General features: G+C 36.3%; 1 pseudogene; it reads right to left on the bottom strand.

The window, feature by feature from the left end:
• Positions 1–2,155: 2,155 nt before the first annotated feature.
• Positions 2,156–12,733, bottom strand: LOC133877294 (protein SIEVE ELEMENT OCCLUSION B-like; annotated as a pseudogene).
• Positions 12,734–15,676: the final 2,943 nt, after the last annotated feature.

Below are 15,676 nucleotides of genomic sequence, written 5' to 3'. Positions count from 1 at the left end.
AACCCCGATTGGGTTAACCAGAAAAATCGTGGCCTTTAGATGCGACCAACGGCTATGATTTTGAAATTTGAGACCCTTAGATTCTTTGAAATCTGAGGGGATCCGGATCCCATCTGCAATATCTAGGAAGATAAAGGGCTAAAATAAAACAAAAGTAAAGAAATATGTGGGACGTGTGGCATGATCGAGAGTAACAGAAAACAAAATCCAACCCTTCATGCCATACATGTAAAACCTTCTATATAGGAACAAAAAGGAAATAAAAAGAAAGGTTAAATACCTTTTTATCCCCTGTCGTTTTGATGTAGCGGAAGCGATAGAACATAAAAATTGTTCTCAATACACAAAAACCAACACATGTTGATAAAGAAAACTAAGATATTATTGATAATATAAACTTCAATGAATTTCAAATACAACTATTCCTCTATTTGTAAGGAAATAAATTTCTTGCAAACGAAAACAAAACAAAACAAAAGAAAGAAGAATAAGCTAGTTATGACAAAACTTGGTGCCAAAGAAAATAAACAAGTTATGGTAAAACTTGGAATCAAAGAAAATTTTATTATATGAGTTATTCTTTAATCGTCACCTCATTCGGCTCTTTCAATTCATTTCTTGATCAATATTTTACAATAATTTGTCCTTACTTGGCTCTTTTCTTTTTTTATTACTATTTTGCAATAATCTGTCCTACATCAGGTTTAAAGACTTTATTTTTTCTCTTATGCTTTATTTGATGGTACTTCGTTTATGGTTAAAGACGGAGATGATACTTCAAAATTAATTGAAGTCTACGTCAACACCCTTAAGAAACTGACACGTATCTTATGTCCCCTTAAAAATAAAATTAAACAATAAAACAGTTAAAAAACTATAAAATTTAAAAACATTAAAAAAAATACTTTCTAAACAAAAATAAAATAAAACAGAAGGGTGGCTCGGGCTACCCTATGGCCCTATGGTCTAGATGTGGTTTTTTAATTAAAGTTTAGAAAAATGCTAGCTTGGATCCGCCATACACATGAATACCGATCATGGAAACCTTAATGAACGAAAAGGAAATAAAAGAACTGAAATGCTAGCTTGAATAGTACTGATTTGGAAACCATTTTCACTCCAACTGAAGTGTAAAAATGCATTTATAATGTACCAATATCCTTGACAGCAAACTCAAGACAAAGCTGCTGGGGAAGGTCACCGGCCAATAGGGAACAGATGCAGTAATTATTTTGTACTGACTTGTTTGGTAATACAGTAAAAATGCCTATTTATAGGCCATATAGATGTACAGTATAAGCTATAACAACGCAGGGCAAACGGTAATCAATTTGAAGCTTTATTACAGTCGCTTATAAATCTCATTTTCATCTAGTAAGTCTTTTTTCAATTCATTTGTTTGAAGTATCTAGTAAGTTCTTATTTTTTTAGAAGCTTTTAGAAGTTTCACTATTGCCAAGCCAAAGGAATTGAGCATTTTGATTCTCCTACATATCTTTTATCCAATTATGTATAAGAAATTTGTAAATTCATGCACCATTGAATTTGTGAGACCCGTGTGTGGATTTTACAGATTTAACAATGATTTTTTTTTTTTTTTTTTTTTTTTTTTAAAAAAAAGGATGGATAAGAAATTGTAGAAAAATGACATATATCAAACACATCTCTCTTAATTCATTTTTGTATTGATAGCTTCCTTATAGGAGTAAATTTTTCTTAGTATTTAAATGCAATATTAATTAGTGATTGTACAAAGAGAATAAAATAAAATAAAATAAGGAAATAATATTTAAATAGAATAGTAAAAGCAGATGGCAAAAATAGATAGCAGAGATAGAAGCTTAGGAAAGTGAAAATGTGAATAGTTAAAATAATGAGTAAAAAATAATAATTATTTTGGTAAAGTAGCAGGATCAACGCCCTGCGTAATTTCCATATGGTGTCGTGGGAATCGGTGGCGAATTGAAAGAAAGGAAAAACTTTAGAAAGAATGACCCAGTTGAAACACAACTCGGGTCCTAATAGACTTTGCTAGTAGACAGAGACGTACTCCTAGGGATTGAAGGTGAATATCATACTAAAACACATAATTAGTATTTAATACAAAGTTTCACATTATTTAATTAGTAGTACAAATCCGAAGAAAAGTAGCCACTTAATGCACTCCATTCGCAGCCGCAGCACCATCAATGTAGCAGCACTTAAAACTGATATATGTCTCCATGATGCGAAGACAGTCGGAGCATTTCATGTTCTCTGGAATTCTTTCACTACTGGTGTTTGAAATGTCAATGCGGCAGCAAATGTGGGCAGTGCGAAGAACCTTCTTAAGGTACTCTTTAAATGTGAATTCGAAGCCCTTCTCGCACACAAACTCCTTCCATTTGTCAAACTCCCCCACCACCTTCAACATAGTTGTGCCGTGGCCACTGAGCACCACTTTAGATCCTTTGCTTAGCACAGCCCATCCGCTTTCATTCTTGTAGGAAAACAGTTTCTGGATTTCTAGTGTCCCAGAGTCGTCGTCAGTCTTCCTATGAGTCTTTGAAATTAACATGCTCTCAATGCCAGTCCAGAATCTCCCGAGGATGCCGAGGTTGTCCTCTCCTTTGCTGCCCTTTCCAACGCATACCAACTCTACGGAAATCCGTGCTTCCTTTATCGCCGCATCATTGACAAGAGCAGTTGCTCTTTTAGTAAATTGTTGGATCCACTCGTCGTCCTTGCCTCCGTAGAAAAATATGTTCTTTTGATCTTTGATCTGATTCAACAACATATTTCAAACCTCAGTAACATATTTTTTTTTCGCAAAATGTGTTAGAATTAGATTTGTGAAGTGAATTTACCCAGTTATCAATATTTGGGTGAACGTTGGTTGCTATGGAGCCAATCCAATCCCTTCCATTCGACAAAGTTTCTTCGTCTAAAGTGGTGAAGGGGAAGGCCTTGATTCCCCATACTCTGATCATGTGGATTGCATTCTCATGTTCCACCTTTCCTTGCGGGTTCAACACCACAACGGAGGGCTTGCCCTTGAAGTGCCACTTCTCTCTTTTTCACAAATCGGATGCCTGCTATTGGTGAAAAGCACTGCCCCACGTACCATGGCATATTAGACCGCAGGAATTCAAACTTCTTTTGCAGGTCATCAGTCCATTGATCCACAATTGGGATCCAAACAATCTTATACTGATCATCCTTATTGAATCATAAATTGGCCTAAGAATTGAAATGTAATCATCGGATATGTCTAGCCAGAAATGAACAATAAGACATTCTTCCTCTTCAGCACATCAATGTTTACCTGTTTTTGCCATACCATTAATTAATGGATATCAAGAAGCTTGTGTTAGCAACGATTTCAAACATGAAGAATAAGACAATTCTTCACACATTAATTGTGTATCTATAATATATCAGAGCATACATACCGGTTTTTTGGTAGAACCATCAATCAGGGGCTGCACGTTGTCCTTGGAATAAATAAGTCCCTTAAATACCTCCATAATCTCCATAGGGGTTCGGAAAAGCTTACTGAGCTTCCCAGTAAGCCTCTGTCTCCTTTACACTAAACCAAGATCTCTCATCATACGAGTAGTCCACTTTTCGTTTGTTTTGATATAAAATGTTTTTAGTCGTAAAATATTTTTAATGAAATAATTTTTCAGAAAAATTGATTTTTGTCAAAATATATTCTAGCATTTGGCTCGATCATACCCAAAAAAAAAAAAAAAAAAAAAAAAAAAAAAAAAAAAAAAACCAACTGCGAAAAAACATCAGTAATGAGATTCCGTCACTGGCTGGTAGAATTTCGGCCACTTTCACTGAATTTCGGCTACTGCTGTTAGATTCTTGCAACAATGATCAGATTCTGGCAAGTTTTGCTGAAATCTGAATTAGCCAAATTCTAGTCAATTTAGCTGGAATCCAGGGAAGATAGCTGGATGTCGCCAGATTCTATAGCAAATTACCAAATTTTGGCCTGTTTTGCCAGAATCTGGGTTGCCAGATTCCGGCAGTAGACGCCATATTCCAGCGATTGTCACTAGAATCCGGCAATCGAATACCAAAATTTGGGGACCTTTGACGGTAGATTCGGGTTACCAACAAACTCAAATGCCTAGCGGTAGTGGATTTTCACAAACGTGTGTGCAAGAATGAAAAGTTTAAATTTAAAAAACGATTTATGATTTTTAAAATCGTAAATCATTTTCCAAGAATTAAAGAAGCATTTACGATCAAACTGAAAATTATTTCTATTAACTATTATTTTCAATTGCACCAAACACCGGACATTATCAAAAATATTTTCCAAAAAATATTTTACGTCCAAACAAATGAAACACGAATCTGCAAAATACATCCAAGGGAACTTGCATCCTTTCAAATGAAACCGCAAAGAAACTGACCTATTTGTTGCCTGCAAATTGTTATCAGCGTCTTAAGTTTGGTGAGGATGACATTGAGCTTCTGAGAAAATTGGTATAGTTCCTCCTTGTCAGTACTATAAATCGGGCCAGCCATGGTCAACTTTCGTTAGAAAAAAGTAACCGAAAGCAGAAAAACGAAATGCTCTTAAGGTGCGTTAGAATATTGCATTCCTTAAGAAATTATTTGTACCTACTAGAAATGATATGCAAAAGGTTATAACAAAAAAATTTCCAAGATACTAAGAAGCCGTTATTGTTTAGTTGCGTTTTATACAAACGAAAGAATACCCTCATATTTTACTATTATAGCAAGTACAAACAGTATAAGAGAGAAACAAAAGATGAGAGAATTGTACTTTTTTTAATAACTGGACTGCAATATATTATATATTGTGTTGAATAGCATTTATTTATGTCTCTTTGCTAACGATCACTTTATTTCATTATTAACTGTTAATCCAATAGTCATAAAAATTCTGACTATCATATCAAAAATTTATCAATGATTATTTAATAATAACCACTAAATCGTAATTATTTAATATCAACCGTTAGATAAAAGTTGATTTAAAGACCTTATAGTTTACTTTAGTGATAGTCCAGTAAATCTAAACACTGGATCTACCTAAGAAGCATGTTATGGTTTAGATCAAACCACCAAATCGAATAATTTGAATTGTCCAAAATTGAATGGTCAGAATTAGATTGCTCCGATGCTTCGTGTCAAGTGCGCCACTAGCACCCTAGCGTGTAGTGGCATCCGCGTTCAGTGCGAAGCATACACCCAAGCATTACTTTAAGTGCTTAAAATGTATTGGGTCTTATAAATACTAACTACATTTTTTCTTTTTCTTATACATGACTCTCTTCATTAATTATTCTTTAATACATTCCATTTAAAAACATTCTCAAAACACTAAATAAATAAATATATACATATTATTTTTGAAAATAATTCAACAATTTTAATGCTAGTGAGATGGTAAATGAATTATTTCGCTATTTTTGTATTACCATTAACAATAACAAGACTTACGAGCATTTTCGCAAGCCTTAAGATTGTGATATGTTAAGGCCACCTAATATTGAAGGATATGGACATCCATCCCATCAGTACTTGCCAAGAAAGGAAAAAAAGAAAAAGAAGAAAGAACTTACTCATCGCTTGTGGGATCAGGATCTTAGAAATTGCCGGATCAGCAATTTTAACATCAACGGCCAGAATCATGCCACGTTAAGTTACATGCAAAACAAAAATTACGACTGCCAGACCATTTTCTTTCTTTCTTTCTATTCACTTTCCCCACACTTCTTCTTCTTCTTCTCATTTTCTTGCCATTAGTTTTTCATATTACGTATGATTTTTTTCTTCAGGGTTCAGAAAAGACAGCCATGGGGATGGGGTTCTTTGTTTAGGACCCATCTGATCCTTTAAGCTCCATCAAAGGTGTTGTAATTTCTAGTCCAAATAAATGCCAAATAAACAAGGATTCAAAACACACAGGAGTTCCATGCTAAAGAGTTTTTTTTTTTTTTTTTGTTCAAATGATTGTCACATAAGATTGGGTTAAAAACGATTCTTTAAGCTCCATCACAAGATTAGGCATCGCCATTGCAGATCTGGGCTCTTCGTTGCCTAGATCTGTGCATATCTTGGCCGTGCCAAAACGCGCCACCTCTCATCCGCAGCTTGAAGGCAAACGTAAAACGGCATATTCCGGCGGGGAAGAGGGACTTTTTTTGGTGGTCTGATTTTTTTTTTTTTAGGTCTCTCTTCTTTTTCCTGTTCCGTGCTGGATCCCTTGAGAGCTGAGTTGAGAACAATGCGAAGAAGAAGACAAGATCTGCACTTTTCACTCAAATTCTTCTTCGGAGAGCTAAATGGAAGGAGAAAAAAAAATGGAGAGTTTTATTGGAGAAGAGATGGTCTGATAGATGGGGGCTTAAAGAGAATGAGACAATTCTTTTGTGAATATGTTTTCACTACTTGAATTCAATTGAACCGTATGTGCAATATAAATAAGCTTTACAAGATAGAAAGTATGGCTAAGTTAGCACTGTTACAAGTTCAAAATTCAAGCTATGTTTATCTATAACAATATTGAAACTAACACTAATCTTGAGTATCTTCATAAGTGGAAGATAGTGTTGGAGATGAGGTGAACTACTTGCTTATTCAAATCATTCAAATTTACTCTGATCTTGAGTATCTTGGTTGGTGGATGATGAGGTAGACTCATTGTCTATCACGGGGTCTTCAATACTCCCCCGCAATCGCAACGGGAGAATGTGAATGTTAAGATTGTCACGAAGAGTAACAAATCGAGCATGTGATAAAGGCTTTGTGAGAATGTCAGCCTTTTGGTCTTTGCTTGAGATAAAGCGGACAGTAAGTTCTTTGGATGCAACACAATCACGCACAAAATGAAAATCAATTTCAATATGCTTGGTTCGTGCGTGGTAGATTGGATTTGATGACAAATAAAACTCCAACATTATCACACCATAGTGTTGGATTTTGAGTGAGTGGAAACCCAAGGTCACTGAGGAGTTGCTTAATCCATTGAAGTTCAGCCGCGGCATTCGCTAGTGCCTTATATTCAGCTTCAGTGCTACTACGTGCAACCGTTTGTTGTTTTCGTGAACTCCATGAGATGAGAGTATTTCCCAAAAAAATACAATAAGCACTTGTGGATCGACGATCATCTTGATCTCCAGTCCAATCGGAGTCAGAATAAGCGGATAAATTCATATGGAATTTTCGGGTAATGAGCAACCCATGAGAAATTGTTTGATTCAAATATCGCAAAATACGTTTAACAGCCTGCTAATGAGGGAGTAGAGGCTAATGCATAAATTGACAAACTCGATTTATGGAAAATGCAATATCTGGTCTTGTAAATGACAAGTATTGTAAGCCACCAACAATACTGTGATATAATGTGGGATCCTCAAATATTTCTCCTGTGTAGGCTGAAAGTTTGCAGGTTGAGGACATTGGTGTGCTGGCTGGTTTTGCAAGAGACATTTTGCTGCGTATTAGAAGATTAGCTGTGTATTTTCGTTGGGTGAGATACAACCCATTGGAAACCGGTAATGCCTCAATGCCCAAGAAGAAGTGCAAATCGCCAAGATCTTTTACAGCAAAGTCAGCATTGAGCTTGGTGATGATCAAATTTACAGCAGCTGTGTTGGATCCGGTTACTATTATGTCATCCACATAAATGAGAAAATAGATAACCAAGTTGCCTTGCCGATATATAAATAGAGAGGTATCGGCCTTTGAGCTGATGAATCCAAGTGCTAGAAGGCTATTACTAAGCCGAGAGAATCAAGCACGAGGGGCTTGTTTAAGTCCATAAAGGGCCTTCCGAAGATGACAGACATGATTTGGCATTTGAGGATGACTGAAACCCGATGGTTGAATCATAAAAACTTGTTCATCAAGAAAGCCATGAAGGAAGGCGTTTTGAATGTCAATTTGTCTCAAACACCATCCGGATGAGACTGCAATAGAGAGGACAGTCTTGACTGTCGTTGGTTTAATAACTGGGCTGTAAGTCTTGTGAAAATCCACTCCTTGGTGCTGAAGATAGCCTTTGGCTACTAGACGAGCTTTATACCGCTCAATGGACCCATCCGCCTTTCGTTTCACGCGAAACACCTATATGCATCCAACTACATTTTGATGAGAAGATGGGGCAACAAGAGACCATGTACCATTGCGAAGAAGGGCATCAAATTCCACATTCATTGCTTCACGCCAATGAGGATGCTTTATTGCCTCAGTGTAACAGGTTGGTTCTTGGGTCATATGAGAATTTTCTGCAATGAGAGCTCGTGGCAGAGGATATTTGATGGTGCCGTCATGGTGTGTTTTGAGCTTGAAAATATTATCTCTAGCGCGTGTAATCATGGGATGATTAGAGGAAGATCTTGCAGTTGTTGCTTCTGGGACGTGTGGATGTGCGTCAGATATGGGGACAGGAGATATGTCTTCCATTGCAACTGCATGAGATGTGGAAGCAATTGTGGGTTCAGTTTCCACATGTTGAGCTACAAATTCTGGTGTGGGTCCCACATTAGGAGCAGCAAATGATGGCTGGATATGAGGCTCCATATGAGAAGCAATGACATCCGGAGAATCAATGACATCTTGAGAGTATGATTCACGTGGCATCACATTTGATGGAGGAAAATCCCTTGCTGTTGAGTCATGAGGATTTAATGACACACTAGGCATTGAAGTGGGCAAGAGTATATTTTGTAAAAAAGAGTTAGTAGAAGTAGATTCTGGGGAGTGTGATGCATTTTCAGAATTGTTTGAGAAGGGACATGATATATATGGCTATGTTGATGGTTCCATTTCATCACCACCAAAGCTCATAGCTGCTGCTGCGACCAACACTAGCCCTTCAATTATGGTTCCTTATCCAACTTATAAATGTTGGTTTCAACATGACCAACTTCTACTAAGCACAATCATGTCTTCCTTGACTGACAATGTGCCTGCCCAAATGGTTGGGTATGACACCTCCAAGGACGTCTGGATGGCTCTTGAGAGGATGTACACCTCTAAATCTCGATCTCGTATTTTTCAAATACGGACTCAACTTGCGACGTTGAGCAAAGGTAATGCTACAATTTCAGAATATTTTCAATGTGTCAAGAGCCTAAGCGACACGCTTGCAGCTGCCGACAAGCTGGAAAAATACAAGAAGGGAAGCAGTTGTTGTTTCCAAGAAGGATAGTTGTCACGTCGAAGTTTGACGTATGTAAAAGTAGGTGCAGAAGAAATGGTTGGTAAGGTAGAAGATGAAGCGGATGATGAAGAATCAGACATGGTGACGTTAGTCAATAAAGGCTCTGATACCATAAAGAGAATGAGACAATTCTTTTGTGAATATGTTTTCACTACTTAAATTCAATTGAACCGTATGTGCAATATAAATAAGCTTTACAAGATAAAAAGTATGGCTAAGTTAGGATTGTTACAAATTCAAAATTTAAACTATGTTTATCTATAACAATATTGAAACTAACACTGATCTTGAGTATCTTCATAAGTGGAAGATAGTGTTGGAGATGAGGTGAACTACTTGCTTATTCAAATGATTCAAATTTACTCTAATCTTGAGTATCTTGGTTGGTGGATGATGAGGTAGACTCCTTGTCTATCACGGAGTCTTCAATAGGGCTGGCGTATGGCAGAGCTGAGAGGATTCAAAAAAATTGAGAAGTGAGGAGTTTATAGAATTTTAAATCTCTTCACGCAGATCAATGACGTGGCTCCTATTTGAGCCGTTGATATAAATAAACAGCTAATATTGTAACTATTGCTGCCACAGCAATTTTTAAAAATTGCCGTGGATCTTGATCCTCGCTTGTGAGGCAACAAAGTTGAGTCGTGCTCGCAACAACAGTTACAATAGCCCAGAAAACATCAACTGGGATATGGTCCATGCCTGTTGACAATGCTGGTATATCCTTTGTGTCATATTGATTTGACAGCTTCTCCAGTTCAAAGATGCATTCAATCACTTTCTAGAGTGGATTTGATGACAGTGTTAAGTTCAATGAGTGCCGCCTGCCTGTGTTTCTGCAGGGTTGGGAGCTTTAAGAGTACAGATACCCGTCCCCTCAGGGTTCCCACAGATTTGGCGAGTTGGTCAGTTGATTGGCTTTGGGCAAACAGCCAGAACTCGCCAGAGTCCAAAGCAAAAGCGGCGAGAGTCAGCACTGCTTTTTTTTTTTCCCCCTCAAAATAACACAAACACTTGATTAAGTGGATATATGCAGATTTCTCTTTTCTTTTCTTTTCTTGTTTTTTTTTTTTTTTTTTTTTAACTTGGTCTCCAAGCATATTGCTTGGACCCAAATTATGAGTTTACATGTAAAACTAGGCCAGACCAATAACATAAAACTAAAGCACATCGTAGTAAATCCCTTAAACCTGAACCAATTCTAGATTGAACTTGAATAATCCTAACACCCCCAAAAGTAGTTAAACAAAAAAGTCAATAAACAATGAAACTGATAACTTCTAATTTCAATGAACCAGCCCCAGAGTTTTCTTTTGAAGCCCCTTTGTACATTTTTCTAATTTACAAGGCGTGCATCAATCTTGATTGCATCAATGATGAAGACTAGCAATACTTACTGCTTATGATATGCGTTATGTAGATACATCATACATCCAGCCCATCAGCAAGAAAGACGCACAAAAAAAGAAAAGAAAAAACTACGAAGAAGGCATGCTAAACAATCATACATATCTGTCCTCGCCGTTGGTACCTCATTGGGGATATGGAGAGAGGAGATCAATTTTCCAAAGATCAATTTCTAGAAGCGAGTCTGCGAGAGGAGCTGGAGATCTGAAGGGACTTGCTTGTGTCGGTGGGTGGATGGCGTGAGGACTGAAGAACGAAAAGCTCAAAGAGAAGAGATGGGCGTTGAGTTGGGCGTGAGGATTGAGGTATGCAGCAATTTTCAGAAGCGAGAGAGACGAGATGGAGATGGGAAGGGGACTGAGCGTGTTTCAGCGTGATGGTGATGTCGGTGTGTTGATGGCGTGAGAAGAATGAAAGGAAAGTTGTGAGAAGAGGGGATGGGCGTTGAGTTGCTGAGGCGCACATTAGTTCTGCTGAGGTGAAATGGTCTGGGCGGGAGGACCTAGTCTTCAACGGGAGGAAAATTCAAAGAGGAGGACAGTGTGGTAGTATTTTGTCTCCAAGTGTCACTGTTGGTGATGGGCAAAAAGGCAATGGGTTTAAATGGGATTTGGTTACCAAACGAGTTCATTGATAACTTGTTAAGTATTGACAGGGTTGTTTTGTAAGCAGTTTCCTCTCCCGGAGCCTTGCATTGCATCTTATATTTACAGATTATATTTTTTGATATTATAAAAATGTCAATGTCATTAATTAAAGGGTTAAATACATTTTTAGTCCATGAGTTTTGAAAAATCTATTTTGTAGCCCTTAAGTTTCAATTCGCATCACAGATTATACCTCAATTTTAAAAAAATACCAAATTAATACCTCATTTAAGTTTTCCGTTCAAAAACTAATGGCCCCCCACATGTCAACTCCTGAGGATTGACTCTTGTTGTAGTAAAAAAAAAAAAAAAACTTTAAAAATTAATTAAAAATTTTAAAATTTGAAAAGAAAAAAGAAAAAAGAAGAGAGGTGGCTGAGCCACCCCTTGGCCAAAATAAGGGTGGCCGAACCAGCCCCAAGGGCCACAAGAGGTGGTTCGGCCACCCCATGACAGAAAAAATAAAAACAATAATAAAAAAATAATAATAAAAATCAAGGGTTTTGGCCCTTGTGGGGTGGCCGAACCATCCCCATGGGCCAAAACACTTCAATTTTTTTTATTTTTTATTTTTTATCATAGGGTGGCCGAACCACCCATGGGGGTTGTTCAGCCACCCTAGGCTGGTCATGGAAGCCACCCTCTTCTTTTTCTTTTTCTTTTTCATTGTTTTTTTTTTTTTTAAAAAAAAAAAAAGGTTTTTAATAATTTCTTTTAGGTTTTTTTTTTTTAAAAAAAAATATAATTATTTTTTAAAATTTTTTATTTTTTATTTTTGTAATTTGTTATATTGTGACATATGTCAACCCTCAATGGTTGACACGTGACGGACCGTTGGTTTTTTGACGAAAAACTTGACTGAGAAACTAGCTAATTTAGTCTTTTTTTAAAAAAAAAACTGAGGTATCATCTGTGATGCGAATTAAAATTTAAAAAATAAAAAATAAAATTTTCAAAACTCAGGACTAGAAGCATATTTAACCCTTAATTAAATAAAAACCAAAAGGTGCTAGCTTTTCGGGAAAGGAAAAAAGAAAAAGGAAAAGATCATGCTTTATTATTACCTCACAGGAAATGCTCTTCAGCGTACACAAGGGTGGGGGCTAAAACCTGCTTTGGGGGTCTTCTCCTCCAAGTGTTCCCCTGTTGCTGGGGTACGTACCCTGCAGGTAGCAAACTAAAAATGACTCCATGTCATGAACTACATTTCCTAATCTTGAATAAATGTGCAAAAAGCTGTTTTTATCTTTAGAACTTCACCAATTAACTAGACTAAATTCTGCTTTCATTATGGACCAAAAATAACAAGTTTTTAACTTCAAAAGCAGAAATGTGGAACCATATATATACCAGCACAACGTTATCAACGATCAACGTTATCAACCATATAGATTTGATTCATGATCTCGAGGTCCGACAAGGAGAACAAGCTCAGGTCACCCTTCTTGGGTTGCTGTGAAGAAGCTTACACCACATTGCTGGCCATATTTGAGTTACACACAAAAACAAAAGAAGGGTTTGAAGCTCTTTGGGTTTAGAGGGGGGAGAGGCAAAGATGGTTTATAGGGTTTGCTGCAACCTGCTGGGCTCGTCCACTTATGTAGCCATAAGAGCGGTAAATGCACTTCGGTCGAAACATAGCTCGTACATCTCTCCCTTGTTTCCGCACTTGCTGTATGATTCAACAACCAATTATACCGTTATGAAATGAGTCACTTGGCCAGAAACCACAGGATTCAAGAATTAGTACATTTAAGAAAAAAAAAATGCTTTTACACTACAGAAAAGAAAACGATTGATAATAAACGTCGAAAATGAGAAAATGGTAAAGTACAACTTTTTAAAATATAGCTAAGTATCGTTAAAGTATTGATTAAATAATTAAATTTATCTCTTCCTATATATTAGCTTAAGCCTTTGGGACAAGTGGTGACTTAACATGGTATTAGAGCCAAAGGTCATGAGTTCAAACCCTACAGACTCCATCATTCACCCAATTTTCAATTAAATATTCCACGTGTTGGGCCTGACATATTAAAAGGGAATTTGAGCCCATACGTAAGCGGGAGTGTTAAAGTATTGATTAAATGATTAAATTTATTTATTCCTATAAAATGCCCATTTATAGGCCATATAGATGTACAATATAAGCCGTAACGACTAGGGAAACCTTGTAGCTAGGGGTGTAAGATGAGCCCAGCCGCTTGTGAACTCGGCTCGGTTCGGTTCGGTCAAACTCGATTCGGTCTCGGTTTAAATAATAAATGAGCCGTTCGTGAACATAATAATATGTTTAAATATTAAACGAGACATACTCATATAAATTCGGCTCAACTCGAATAAGTTTGTATAAATTTGTATAACTTCATTTTTACAAAAAAAAGAAAAATCATATTATTTAATTTTGTAATAAGAACATCTTAAGTAAAAATGAATCATCTTCTATGAACCATCTTCCTAATATGATAGATATAGTTTGAATTACTATTGTGAGTTTAATTTTATAGATTTGTGTGTACATGAGTGTGTTTGTAAGTATGTGTAGTTATATGTGTGTGCATGCACACATGTAATTTGTGTATGTGCATAATGAATTTATATACGTACATATAAACTCGAGATTATATTATTTAAGATTCAAGTTAATTTATTTAATGAACTCCAATGATAAAATTGTAACAATACTTAATTAATTAATGATTAGTATGGATTTATGAAAATATAAACAATCATGATATTTACTTTATATAAGAAATTAATAAGTTAATTGAGTAGCTCATGATAAGATCGAGTTTGACTCATGTTCGAAATAAAATTAAACGAGTCAAGCTTGAACAGAATATCTCGTTCGATGATAAATTCGAGCTTGACTCTTGTTCGAAATAAAATTAAATGAGTCAAACTTAAACATTCAATATTCGACTCAACTCGGCTCGAATATAGCAATACTTGTAGCCACATTGTGGTATCACCTTAAAATGACTAGTCAATTTAAAGTTTCATTGAAATCAGATATAAAACTCAATTTCACTTAGTAAGTAAGAAATATGGTACTTATCATCAATGAGTGTCTTTATAAACCACACATTCTATGTAAGCTACTTATATTCTAAATGTAGGACCGAAGTTTTAAGCTTCCCCCTAAATCTGTGACGTTCACGTCAATTCCATGTCAGATAGTGCTCCAGTACTACATGGTACTGTTACTAGGTGATTCGAATACCATTTGTAATGACCCAGGAAAATTGTTAGCCATATATACTACACTATTACTGTAACACCCCCAGTCCCATATTGGGAAGAGATGAATAGTTCACAGAGTGAGTAGTTTATAAAGATACTCATGGGTGCTAAGTCCCACATTGCCTAGTTACTAGGTGAAACTGGGCTTTATAATAGATTCTAAGGAAGCTTCAAATTGACTAGTCCTTTTGGAGTGATAGCGCAGATGTGGCTAGCGCTTTTCCTTGGGTCGTTACAAATGGTATCAGAGCCACCTAGTAACGCCAAGTCATGTGGTACTGGAGCACTGCATGACATGGCCCTGACGAGGACGTCAGTGGTTTAAGGGGGGGAGTTTGTAACACCCCCAGTCCCATATTGGGAAGAGATGAATAGTTCACAGAGTGAGTAGTTTATAAAGATACTCATGGGTGCTAAGTCCCACATTGCCTAGTTACTAGGTGAAACTGGGTTTTATAATAGATTCTAAGGAAGCTTCAAATTGACTAGTCCTTTTGGAGTGATAGCGCAGATGTGGCTAGCGCTTTTCCTTGGGTCGTTACAATTACCTCAAAAGAAATAATCAATTTAGAGTTCCCTTATAATCACTTATAAAACTCAATTTCACCTAATAAGTAAGCAATGTGGGACTCGGAACCCATAAATGTCTTTATAAACCACTTATTCTATGTACGCTACCCAGTTTTTCAATATATGATCGAAGTGTTACATAGAATGTAAATCCCATGATAATGATCAGATTCTAACCTTATTAAATTAATTATTAGATTAATTATGATATCATATGATAAGAAAATAATACAATTTACTTATAGAAAGGATATCCTATGAATTCAAATGTCCCCTCAAACTGATCAACCTGGCATGGAAGCTAGAGTAGCCTCTTTTTTTTTTTTTTTTTTTTTGGTCCTACGTTCAGGGGAGAGGAAGATTGGAAGTTGAGTTTGTAAGGAAAATGGTTGGCAATTTTTATTTTTTTTTTTTATTTTTATTTTTTTATTATGGCAATTTTTTTTTTTGTTCATTTCAAACTAAGTCAACTCATATTGAGTTGGCTTAGTGAGTTGCTTTACCTCTTTCTTTTTCTCTTTTTTTTTTTCCATTCGTATGAAAGATATTTGGGAAAAATAAATGCTCAGCCCCAGCCTCCTCTAGCTAAACAGGGCTTTGTTATTAATTCTGTTAG

This window comes from Alnus glutinosa, chromosome 1 (genome assembly GCF_958979055.1).
Source record: "Alnus glutinosa chromosome 1, dhAlnGlut1.1, whole genome shotgun sequence".
Taxonomy (NCBI): Eukaryota; Viridiplantae; Streptophyta; class Magnoliopsida; order Fagales; family Betulaceae; genus Alnus; species Alnus glutinosa.
The sequence above is the reverse complement of the archived record's forward strand: the minus strand, read 5'-3'. Positions and strand labels throughout refer to the sequence as shown.